The following is a 12,178-nucleotide window of genomic DNA, read 5'->3' as shown; positions in this document are numbered from 1 at the left end:
TATTGCTTATCTGTAATCTGCGGGTTGGCCCCGAAGTAATAACAGTTCTGTTTTAATTCACCCACACGTAACACAAACACAAACACCTGTCCACAGTGCGTGCTCTAGTGCTCGTGGTGAAAATACAGTTCTTTAGTGCAAACAAAGTGAAGTGTTTTCCAGGTTCGTGCTGACCTTAACCAACAACTCCTGGATTGTGTTTTAGCCGTCTAAATAACAAACAGTATTTTTAGACACAACAATAAACAAACAAAATACTCACGATTTTACAGCACAGGTTCTCCTTTTGGTTACGTAATTCACCATTCACAAAGGAACAGATCACATCCAATCTCCTCCAATCCACAGATGCCACATCGTTTCCCTTCCGGGTCGATGATTTAGTCTACCGTAGCTCCGCCCACTTTCTAGATGTCCGACTTCCGCCTAACCCTGGGAATGAACTGTCGGGCCATCCAGTCCAGGGTACTCTGTTCCCTTTACACAGCGACCTCGCAGGTTGGGGCAGAGATCTAACCCCAAGAATAATTCAATCTCTGTGTCACCGGGCCGAGTGACTGGGTTCGGCTTGCCAAAAAGGATGATAAAAACACCATAATTAAATTGCAAAAAAAACGATTTATTTATATGAAACAAAAGAAAACCTAGAGAAAGTAATACGCCATGAGTCTCTCCAGCACCCACCTTCAAGGTTAGAGCCCCCCCCCCCCCCTGAGCATTCCAAGGCCTTTATATATAGAATGAATTTCCCATAAGGCAACTCTCATTTAAAGATACAGCTCTCATTTAAAAAAATAAATAAATAAATACAGATGCAAAAATGCTTCATTAGCATCATCAAAAAATATTTTGTCCAGATCCACACACATAAGGTTAACCATACACATATATAAGACAACAACATAAAGAAAAGTGCACTTTTAAATATTAGCTATGACCTTTAACCTCAGCAACCATTTTGTTTCTGCTGATGTGGCACTATCAGCCATCTTTATATGCTGAGGTATCACTGGCGGCCATCTTTTATACACTGCTGATCAGCTACTACCAGCAACAAGGATTTTTATACACAGGTATGAATAATACAAACTTTGGTTTTTTAATTATATTTTCTCTTTACTTGTGTTGTTCTCCAAGAATGGGGATACACTGCAGTGATTTGGGGAAAATAGGGGAAATGGTAAGTCAGAATTCATTAATCATGCATATCACAAGCACACACACATTCAGACATGAAGGGAAGTAGGAAAGGTTCTTGGAGTCAACAAAAATACCTTGGTACAAAAATAAATTAAAAAGCCACCCTGTCACACTCTGTCACATGGGGTAAAATAAAAATATCGAAATATTGCGGTTTTTCGATACCGTGTTTTTTTTATTTTTTGTTTTTTGAACTTTTATAACAAAACTCTAATTGTGTGCTTTAAAAACAATATGAACAAGCCACATATGCCAAGGGTGGGCTTTCTTTAAGAGTGAGATTTAAGGTCAAAGAGTGAGACTTTCCAGGTGTGGTGTTAGGTCATTGCTTAAGACAGGGACTCTCATCATTGGTCCTTGGCGACATCCAGTAGTCCAGGTTTTTAATCCAAGCAGCACTTAATAGTTTGTTTTAAAATGTACACTGCTTAATATTGCATATGAAACACTTAAATGGCCTAAATCATACTAAAGTATAGGGTATGTGAGAGTTATATACGCAATGCAAACCAGTGGATTTTAATAAAAACAATTATTTGCTGATTGGAACAAAAACCTGGATGAGTGGAGATCCCCGAGGACCAGAGTTAATAACCCCTGGTTTAGGCGCACAGTCAGTGGACAGAACAAGAGAAATAATATTTTAAATCTTTATATATTTACTCAGAATGGGCTGCCATGCACAGTATCATGATATTCAAAACTATCTAAACAGCAAGCATTCCACCACACTGTAGCATTACTAACTGTGTATCAGCCTCTTATACATGTTTACATGTTTTAAATGCACAGTAAATTCAGCCTTTGTGTAACTTAAAATATAACAGTTGAAGAGATCAGACAGCAGAGGGCAGACTTTGATTGCATTTAAGAGATTGCACTTGTTTGAAAACATTAAAAGACAGCCCTTTAGTGGTCTGCCAGTGGCCTAAACAATCGAAAGCAATATAAAGTTCCATGCTGTTTCATTAATCATTAGCAAATGGTTATGATCATTCCCCCCACTGAACTAAGCCTATCCCCTTTTTGTGACTTGTGAGTCATACTTAAAAAAAAACATGAACTCTGTAATCTTCCCACATATGGAGATCAGCAGGACTATTCCCTGATTTCCAGCTGCTCAGTGCAGGCTTCTCCTTTAAGAGGTAATGTAAATGCAATACATTTTCAATGGCAGGAAGTGTCAGGTGTGGCTTATCCAAAGTCACCAAAAGTTGAATAAACAGTTCTTCTTTACAACCTGTTATTCATTTTAAGTTTGAACTTAGCATTCTTTATCAGAGATAACATGACCTTTATTTGCCTGTGCTAGTTTGTGTGTGTGTTGTAGATTGCCATTCGATGCTCTGCTCTCCAAACTCAGATTTGTTTTGTACCAAGTAGACAGTACCTTGGTTTGATGTTTCACTTAACTTCACTTCTGTAGCACTATTCTCTTTAGAACTGATAAGGAGAGCTTAACGCAGCACAATGGCATGAAGTGATCTTGTAAAAAACACTCAAAATAACTGAGATTGTATATCCTCGAAAGTTTTGAGTTAATTACTGCAGATACTATAGGAGATAAGTAATATGGCAGAGTAGGATGGAACAGCTTTCTGTCTGGTGCTCAGGTGAGTCATTTGTTGTTTTTTATTGCAAAAGCAATGTTGTAATTTCTGTGCCCTATGAAATTGTTGTTTTGTTTGGAGATTTTCTGTTTAATTACTCCAAGCTGCCACTTGTAGAAATTAGAGTTAAATATTGGCCATTTCTAACACCAAAATCAATTTTGAAATGAAATCCAATTGTAAAGGAAATTAAAAAAAAATAAATTAAAAAGCAATTAAAATGACAACAGAGGCCACTTACTCTTTAATGAGGCCCCTAGGATATGTGACCTGTAACCTGGATGCCTCATTCTCATGTGGGTATTGGAACACGAACACTAAGAAGGCCTTTAACCAGTCGGGCTGTGTGGGCCCAGACATTCTCTCCAATAAACCTGAATCTGTGGAACAGCTACTGAAGATTCCCTTTGCTGGATTTTCTTATCATAATTTGTTTACAAGGAAGACAAATCTTTTATATATATATATATATATATATATATATATATATATATATATATATATATCCATAGGGCAAAGGTTCTAGACAGTAAACCTTATATAGTAACATTGCTAAAAGGGCTCGCTGCCACTTGACTGACCCTGAAGTAGATGTGAGTAGCCATCTTTTGTGTTATTATGCACTGTTGTTATATTGCTTTTTTTAATGGTTGATGCAATTGGTCTATGGTTTCCATGTTCAAATTAACTATAAAAGCTAGAGTACCATGCACAGGACTGCTGTATGTAGCTGATAATGTAATGGGTTCACCCTAACAGCTGATGTATTGTCATTAACAAAAAACTGAGATGCCAAGCCATTACTATAGGAATGATAAAAAGACAGAAGGCAGGTTTATATTGCTGGTACACAATAGACACTATTCTTGAACAGTTATGAGGAAATATGAATAAATTATTGAATGTTTGGGATGTGGCATTTGATGCCCATGTTACCCAGTCATACCCTTTGCTGACTAAGAATCGTGGTATTCTTGAATAGATTGTCATCCACCAGCTTTTCAGATATATCAAGCACTTTGTGAACTGTTGATGAGAATTTTACTGTTAAATAAGTTACTTAAATGTTTATTTCAGCAGAGTGGGACTGTATGGTAAAGGGGTACTGCAGCTGCTAGTCTCGACTCTAACCAGTTTAAGTGCACCAAGGTTTGAAACGACAAATTCATGAGGGAAGCAGCACCTGTGTTGAAAACTGGAAGAAAGTGGGCGGCAAAGGAAGCCCTTCATATCAATAATATCATGGGGAAAGTACAGCATGGAAGAGGAGGCCTTGGTCTCAGTTCAGCTCCTCCTACATGGCACCAAGCAGCCCCAGCTCAACGGAGGAAGCTGGTGGTCAACAAGGTGCAAAAGAAGGAGGAGAGGATGAGGTGTGTAAAGGCAGTTTCCTTTCCAATTTTTTCTTCTAAAAAATGGTCTGAGGCTTAAATTTGAGTATAGTGATGCATGTATTAAAATCAGTAAACAAAAGACATGACTGCCTGAGTACATAAACAGGAACATCTGGATAAGGGCGTCCGCTAAGAAATAAATAATAATAATAATAACATGACTGACTGCCCGAGAAAAGACAAGATAAAAAATGTTACTGTCTGATCTCGAATCATGAGATACAGGCAGCCATTTTCAAAGAAGCGTTATTAGCTTCCTGAGGAATTCGAAAAGCTTTTACAATTTCAGCGTTTCGTTATTAGGCTCCTATCTAACAAACAGTATCAGCTTGGACAAATCGGAAATGCTGACCCGACCCCAGTATTTTTTGACATGCCAAGCAATACCACAGGGAGAAAAACCCTCACAAAAAGGAGAAAAACCCTCACAAAAAGGGAGAAAAACAGGTGCAAGTAATCACGACTGGAAATGAGAAGTAGTGCATAAATATAATGCTCTGTGTGACAGCAGACAGCCCAAACTGCCTCCATACATCATTTTCTTATATGCGTAATTGAGGTTGTATCTTTGTGAATGCGTCTTTATTTGATGTTTTAATTTTTCCTCAAACTGAAGGTGGGAAATTTAGGCTGTGTCTTAAATTGGAGGGCGGCTTAAATTCGAAGGAATACTGGTGTGTTTCAACAGCAATAAACATGCCGTTTTATTGAAGTGTGAGAGAAAAATAATCTCAAGACACAAACGAGTTCATATTTCTTCTCTTAGTAATAAACTGCATAGGTGAAAATACAGGAGCGTAAATAACAAGACTTGATCACAAAAGATTTAAAATATATTTCCTAGTATAGAGTTAGAGAAAAAATAAACTAGCCAGATAATTAAATAAAATTATTTTGTTGATACCATTTTTATTTTTAAGTGAACTTGATGGTCACTGTTAGCTGTCATCAGTGGTGTCATAAAAAGCTTGTCTCATTACATTTTTTCACAGGATTTCCACAGCAAATTTCATGGTTAAACTATGTAGCTTATACCATGGACACCTCACCAGCCCCATCTTCTTGTAACAAATAAAGCACTCACACAATTGTTTTTCTGTTGAAACAGGACAGTGCCTGTGTGTTTATTTTTTATTACAACCAAACAAAATAAACAAAACAAAACCTAACTCCTCTCCAGAGCTCTAACTAAACTTTCCCCAAGTTTAACAATGCCGAACAGCTGAGCCGTTTACAGGTCTCCAAACAAAACAATTCTCTTAGTTTGATTTCACCTCTTACTCCTTTATTCACAAAGCAGCAACTCTGTCTCCGACCCCCAACAACCAGAACACTCAAACTGTGATCTTTTTATTCATCAACTTAATCAGCTGCAGCTGATTAGCATTTTATCATTATGTTTGTTTTCTGTTTAAACCTTTTATTTTACAATAAACCGGCGCATCAGCGAGCTTCATACCCCAGCACTGTTGTCTGTGTCTACTGTCTTCCTGGTCTGATGTCACCGCTCAAGCCATCCTTGTGACAACATATTATTAAATTTAGGAGGCCTTTACCAAGATGGCCACCTGGTAACTTGACCTTTACTAAGATGGAGCGTCCTCTCTAACCCCCAGGGTCCTAAAGGCCATTATTATTTGAATTATTTACCAGACGCCTTTATCCAAGGCGACTTACAGAGATTAGGGTGTGCGAACTATGCATCAGCTGCAGAGTCACTTACAACTACGTCTCACCTGAAAGACGGAGCACAAGGAGGTTAACTGACTTGCTCAGGGTCACACAATGAGTCAGTGGCTGAGGTGGGATTTGAACCGGGGACCTCCTGGTTACAAGCCCTTTTCTTTAACCACTGGACCACACAGCCTCCTAAAGCCTCTAAATCCGGCATATACACTCCATTACAATATGTATTGCTACTTTTTTATTATTATTATTATTATTATTATTATTAGTATTACTATTATTATTATTACTACTACTACTACTACTACTACTACTACTACTACTAATAATAATAATAATAATAATAATAATAATAATAATAATTAATTCTGTAGATTGTCAGTAAAAATACATTTACATTTTGGCATTTTTCTTGATGTGGTTTAACCTGCTGGATTCGGATGCTTGCAACCTCTCGCTGCTCTTCTGTCTGGGAAGAACTGAACAGCTACAATATTACCGTATTACACAAATGTAGATTCATATTGAATATAAACTAAATGAAAACGCACGGGGCACTGAGGAATAAGCACTTATGTATGTATTAATTACTTTATAAAAATAATGTTCTTGATTATCCTAGTACCTTTTTAATTTAATTGAGTTTTCACTGCAGGTGTCATAAACTAAGTTATGTAGGAGGCGGTTGTTTACGTTGTTTTGACAAGGTGTTTAGAGTGTTTTCGCATTACAGGAAGTGGCTGAATACAGGGACTTTTTAAAGCTTTCAGTATCCTTTGCTCCACAGTGACAGTGACCTTTCACCTATATCTGAAATCAATTCTATTGTACACTGTCTTCTTGATTCTTTCAATGTCTTTGTCGACCTCAACATTTACAGATAACGTAACTTAAATAATGTTATCTAGCAAGAAAAAAAAAACAGTAGGATACAAGAGCAGAAAGCTACGATTTCAAATTAGCAACCACTCAAAATCTCTTACTTAAATGTCAACATATTCATTGTGAAGCAACAAGCTGTCTATGGAACAACCGGTGTGGTCATTATACATGTATTTATGTTTGATACAAGCATACAGCAAGTATAACTTATTGCTCTAAGGACAGAAGCACTCGGGCATAAGATCATTTTAATTTGGATTGCCATGTGATTTTTAATCCGATTGCTGAAAGACTGCATGTCTTCCTGCCACATCTGTTTAAGCATCAGGACTACGTTGAAGAGTTGTTGGTAAGTGTTTTTAATTTATTTATTTTTAATTACATTGTTTAGTGAGTTGGTTTTAGTTAAAATCTACATTTTTTGGTAGTTATGTATAATGTGATACTATATTCTACTAGTTGACAACGTACCCTACCTTAAAGTACCCTTGAGCAAGGTACTTTACCTAGATTGCTCCAGTATAAATCCAACTGTATAAATGGATAATTGTATGTAAAAATAATGTAATTGTATGTAAAAATAAAGTGTAAAAAAACAATGTAATTGTATGTAAAAATAATGTGATATCTTGTAACAATTGTAAGTCGCCCTGGATAAGGGCGTCTTGTAATGATCCCTTATATATTAATATTAGCTCTGCGCCTTTAAGGTTTGGCTCTCTTGAGAGACTGACGTCAAACTCCACCTCCCGACAGAGCAGAGGTGTGTGTGTGCGTGTGTCTGAGAGGAGAGTGGAACAAGTACAGCATGACGGTTAATAGTTATGCAGGGATATGGGAACTCTTACAACAATATGCATATATTGGCTATCTGGGGTTTGTGTACTCGATTGTGAGGATGGAGTAACAAAGTATGTGCTGGAAAATAAACGGATAGTTGCTGTACATAGTTGTTGGAATAAGTCACTTTTGATCAGAACATTTAATTAAAAAATTCCCTTGGAGGAATGCACACATTTTAAGAAATGGTTTATTGAATTTGACACCCAGCTGTGGACAATTTATGTAAGCAGCACAAAATACAGTCAGAAATCTTTGTGTTGAGTAGTTTTTACTTCAAAGGTTTATTTAAGTGTGCTGAAATCTCTTCACATCTCGTATAAGATCTTTATCTGACAGCAATTTTTCTTTCATAAATAAAAGTTTGAATGGAGAGTCATTGTGCAAATTCTCTGAAGTCTACAAGTTTAAACAATAATTCCTGAAAAATGAAATGGAATGTAAATGTTTGTTACTATTGTCTGTTATTCAGTGGATCTCTAGAAAGACCCTCTGTCTGTTTGGGGTCCTCATTCAAAATATTTAGGGTCCTTCCCCCAGTCTTGTGGAAAGGTTTGCACCTACTGTACTGTATGTAGAGCTTTTGGTATGTATGTCATCGGTCCTAAACTTTTTTTTTTAAAGCTGTAAGTTTTATACAGGTTTGAAAGTAAGTTATAATGATGGTGCTCCTAAGAAGACACATTAGGAGACTCAGTAGAGAGATTAGTGTGGCTGTTAATGCTCTAAACTTAAAGGAATGAGTATTCTATGGGACAAGACAATATTTCTGAAGCCGTTTTAAATGTGCCTAAAAGTTTATTAAATTTGATTGCTGCATGACGTGGATGCTAAGTTTTCTTCACAATCATTTTAGTAAATTCATCCAATGTGAAATCTTAGTTCAAACTTTAATAGAACCTGCTACAGCAACCGTATAAAAGTTTTACATTTAGTATGTGTTAGTACCATGTGACTGTGTTTATGCTGTCATTTAAGGCTTTGGTAAAAATAAATTCAATTTGTATAATCAGGAGCTTCTCTATAACAAGACTATGCATTCTTACTTGCATTCCTCAATATTGGGATGCATGCCTCCCTTTTGTTTCTGTAATAAATGCCCCCACTCAACCCAGGACAGGAAGTCTCTGCAAGCCACTGAAAGAAGGTTAGAGCTTGGGAAAGATTTAACAGGGAAAAGGTTGTTGTTTAGAAAGCGGTCGGAAATACATGGCTGTCATACAAACTCTTACAGACCATTTAAAAAATAAACAAACTCTTACAGACCATTTAAAAAATAAACAAACTCTTACAGACCATTTAAAAAATAAACACAAATAGATTTACACAATTCTAGTTCATTTCTTATTCTTGTTCCACGGAGGAAACTTTTCAAACACACCAGAGTCCACCCCACTCATGCTGATGTCACTTCTTGAATGATTTCCACAAAATACTAGGAAAGTGTGCTGAATGGGGCAGACCTACTGTTTGAGAAAACAACACAAGAAATCACTTATGGGATCTGAGCAGTATTAGCCAGATAATCACTGTAAAATTGTAATGTAGTTGTTAAGTCGTGTGTTTCAACAAAAACAATGTTGATCTGTTCAGCAGGTATGTTAGCTATTGATTCTGGGTGATCAAAACACAATGAGGGTTTTGTGACTGCAGTTTAGATACAGTGCAGACTGCATTCTGCTGTCTTAAAAAATAATAATAATAATAATAATTTTGTAGCACTTATATTGGTATCCATATTTCTGTCCTCCAGTGAAATCCAGTCAAAACTATGCTAGAAGATTTTTTTTTTTAATGAGCTGTATTATCATTATCACAAAAGCACTTAATGCATGAAAGTAACCACAGGGATTCACCATAACCACAATTTTATACCATTAACCATTATCATCAGAATTTGCCTTTTTGTAAATTATATTCAGGGGCAGTCTCACAGATATTGATGGAGATTTCAGGATAGATAATGTGAAAGATACTGGTTTAATTACTATAACATGTCAAATGATTTCCTGGTTTTAGAATGTACATATGTTGTGTGTAGGTCAGTGATACTCAATTCAAATTCAAGTTGAACTTATTATCTGAATAGCCAGTTTTAATGAAGACATTATAGACACAGTACAGTGCTAGCAATGGACTTGTCATGCTATCTTTAAGCAAGTAAGTTGGATATTATTCAACAGTCTATCGATATACCAATTTATAGTTACTTTTGCAGATTGAATATCATATTTTATAATAATGTATAGTTACCCTGGGAACTAATGTAGCTCCATGTTCTTTCATTAATACTACCCTGGGATACAGCAGTAACCCCTGAATAATAATAATAATAATAATAATAATAATAATAATAATAATAATAAAGAAAACTTTATTTCACCAAACAATCAAACAAAATTAAACTGCATCCATTTTCTATTGGTGGGTAAGGCTGATGAACTGGCAGAATTTGTTTGCTTTTTAGGGTTCAATAAACCATTCATTGTTTATTAAATGCATTTGTATGACAGCTGATGGGACGACTAGTCACATGAAAAAAATTTATCTAAATGTAATTTGTGTTAAATTACTTGCTGTACCCTCCCTGTTAAAGTTTTGGGATGTACCGACATAGACTAACTGGTTTCTCAGTTGCATCTATATAAGAACATAAGAAAGTTTACAAACGAGAGGAGGCCATTCGGGCCATCTTGCTCGTTTGGTTGTTAGTAGCTTATTGATCCCAGAATCTCATCAAGCAGCTTCTTGAAGGATCCCAGGGTTTCAGCTTCAACAACATTACTGGGGAGTTGGTTCCAGACCCTCACACTTCTCTGTGTAAAAAAGTGCCTCCTATTTTCTGTTCTGAATGCCCCTTTATCTAATCTCCATTTGTGACCACTGGTCCTTGTTTCTTTTATCAGGTCAAAGAAGTCCCCTGGGTCGACATTGTCTATACCTTTTAGGATTTTGAATGTTTGAATCAGATCGCCGCGTAGTCTTCTTTGTTCAAGACTGAATAGATTCAATTCTTTTAGCCTGTCTGCACACGACATGCCTTTTAAACCCAGCATAATTCTGGTTGCTCTTCTTTGCAGTCTTTCTAGAGCAGTAATATCCTTTTTGTAACAAGGTGACCAGAACTTAACACAATATTCTAGGTGAGGTCTTACAAATGCATTGTAAAGTTTTAACATCACTTCCCTTGATTTAAATTCAACACTTCTCACAATATATCCAAGCATCTTGTTGGCCTTTTTTATAGCTTCCCCACATTGTCTAGATGAAGACATTTCTGAGTCAACATAAACTCCTAGGTCGTTTTCATAGTTCCTTTCTTCAATTTCAGTATCTCCCATATGATATTTATAATGCACATATTTATTGCCTGCATGCAGACCTTACACTTTTCTCTATTAAATTTCATTTGCCATGTGTCTGACCAATTCTGAATGCTGTCTAGATCATTTTGAATGACCTTTGCTGCTTCAACAGTGTTTGCCACTCCTCTTATTTTTGTGTCGTCTGCAAATTTAACGAGTTTGCTTACTATACCAGAATCTAAATCATTAATGTAGATTAGGAATAGCAGAGGACCTAATACTGATCCCTGTGGTACACCACTGGTTACCTCACTCCATTTTGAGGTTTCTCCTCTAATCAGTACTTTCTGTTTTCTACCTGTTAACCACTCCCTAATCCATGTGCATGCATTTCCTTGAATCCCTACTGCGTTCAGTTTGAGAATTAATCTTTTATGCAGGACTTTGTCCAAAGCTTTCTGGAATTCTAAATATACCATGTCGTATGCTTTGCAGTTATCCATTTTCAATGTTGCATCCTCAAAAAAGTCAAGTAGGTTAGTTAGACACGACCTCTCTTTCCTAAAACCATGCTGACTGTCTTCCAGGATATTGTTTCCATATAGGTAATTTTCTGTTTTGGATCTTATTATAGTTTCCATAAGTTTACATATAATAGAAGTCAGGCTTATTGGTCTGTAGTTACCTGGTTCGGTTTTGTCTCCCTTTTTGTGGATTGGTATTACGTTTGCTATTTTCCAGTCTGTCGGTACAACCCCTGTGTCAAGAGACTGTTGCATGATCTTGGTTAGTGGTTTGTAAATAACTTCTTTCATTTCTTTGAGTACTATTGGGAGGATCTCATCTGGCCCAGGGGATTTGTTTATTTTAAGAGCTCCTAGTCCATTTAACAATTCTGCCTCTGTTATGCTAAAGTTATTTAAAATTGGATAGGAACAGGTCGACATGTCGGGCATGTTGTTCGTGTCCTCCTTTGTAAAAACCTGTGAAAAGTAATCATTTAATATATTTGCTATTTTTTTTTCTTCATCTATGATTTTGCCATTTGTGTCTCTTAGACATGTAACCTCCTCTTTGAATGTTCTCTTGCTGTTATAATATTGGAAAAACATTTTGGAATTGGTTTTAGCCCCCTAAGCAATATTGATTTGTATCTCTCTCTTGGCCTTTCTAACTTCCTTTTTGACTTGTGTTTGCAGTTCCAAGTACTCTTTCTGTGTACTTTGTTTTTGGTCCCTTTTAAATGCTCTGTAAAGTGCCT

The 12,178-nt window shown here is 36.4% G+C and overlaps 1 protein-coding gene across 2 annotated transcripts in view; it reads left to right on the top strand.

Annotated features, from left to right (window-relative positions):
• The first annotated feature begins 833 nt into the window (after positions 1 to 833).
• slc2a9l2 (solute carrier family 2 member 9, like 2) overlaps positions 834 to 12,178 on the top strand; it is a 146,428-nt gene continuing 135,083 nt past the window's right edge. Inside the window, exon 1 of one of the 2 annotated variants that reach the window (XM_059005555.1) lies at positions 834 to 1,073. The gene's annotated coding sequence lies outside the window, so the exon portion shown is untranslated. Of the gene's footprint in view, positions 1,074 to 6,670; positions 7,122 to 12,178 lie in introns of those variants that run through there. The other variant, XM_034910307.2, reaches the window with a different exon arrangement.

This window comes from Acipenser ruthenus, chromosome 2 (genome assembly GCF_902713425.1).
Source record: "Acipenser ruthenus chromosome 2, fAciRut3.2 maternal haplotype, whole genome shotgun sequence".
In the NCBI taxonomy this organism is placed as follows: domain Eukaryota; kingdom Metazoa; phylum Chordata; class Actinopteri; order Acipenseriformes; family Acipenseridae; genus Acipenser; species Acipenser ruthenus.
Note: the sequence above shows the minus strand (reverse complement) of the source record. Positions and strands in the feature narration are given on the sequence as shown.